Below are 795 nucleotides of genomic sequence, written 5' to 3'. Positions count from 1 at the left end.
TTTTCAGTGTTGCTTGAAGTCGTGCTGTCATTAGAGAATATTACATTAAATGCGAACCTTAATTTTAAAATGATCTATTGTAAGCGACCTCAATCAAGGACACTCGGGGGACTGACACCTCAGAGGTCCTGGAGTCTAGCCGCCAGAGGCTGCGGGCTGCTTCTTTGTCATCTCAGCTTGTTCAGATTTTGTCTCGAGGATGCACGGGCAGCATCTAGTGGCTAAGGACGCATTTTAAGGTAGAGACTCCTATGCCATGTTGAAGGAGACTATGAAAATGACAGCTTTGTGTTAAAGCCTCGTGCAGACTGTAGTGGTCCACGGTAATAGTCTCTTGTGTCAGAGTCTTTCTTTATGGCCACGGGTGGGCTAGCTCCATTTCATCTTTCTGTGTAGTTACACGGTCTTCTTGCACAAAGGATGTGAGACATCTCACCAGCAAATGAATTGTGTAATAAAAGAGAAATATTTAAAACCAATCACAGAATGAAAAGGAGGCCCAGGGAAAATGGAAGCGGGGTTAAGAAATCGAGGTAAGGAACGAGCACATGCAGAGAGGCAAGCTGGAGGGCGCTGCACGCACGGTCCTTAAAACTGAGCCGCGTGCTGGACTCCAGGGCTCCTGGCAGCAAAGCAGAAAGAATAGGTACAGCGTTGTCCCCAAAAGGAACTGTTTTCTCCTGGACAAGCAGAGCCTGTCCAAGACTTCGGTTGGAAACAGCGAGTGTGGGGGGCTATGTCTGGGCTCGTCCAGCTTCCCGCCGACTGTGGTTCTCGCGAAGTCCCCCGGCCTGC

This window comes from Pteropus vampyrus, unplaced genomic scaffold (assembly GCF_000151845.1).
Source record: "Pteropus vampyrus isolate Shadow unplaced genomic scaffold, Pvam_2.0 Scaffold1895, whole genome shotgun sequence".
NCBI lineage: Eukaryota > Metazoa > Chordata > Mammalia > Chiroptera > Pteropodidae > Pteropus > Pteropus vampyrus.
The sequence above is the reverse complement of the archived record's forward strand: the minus strand, read 5'-3'. Positions refer to the sequence as shown.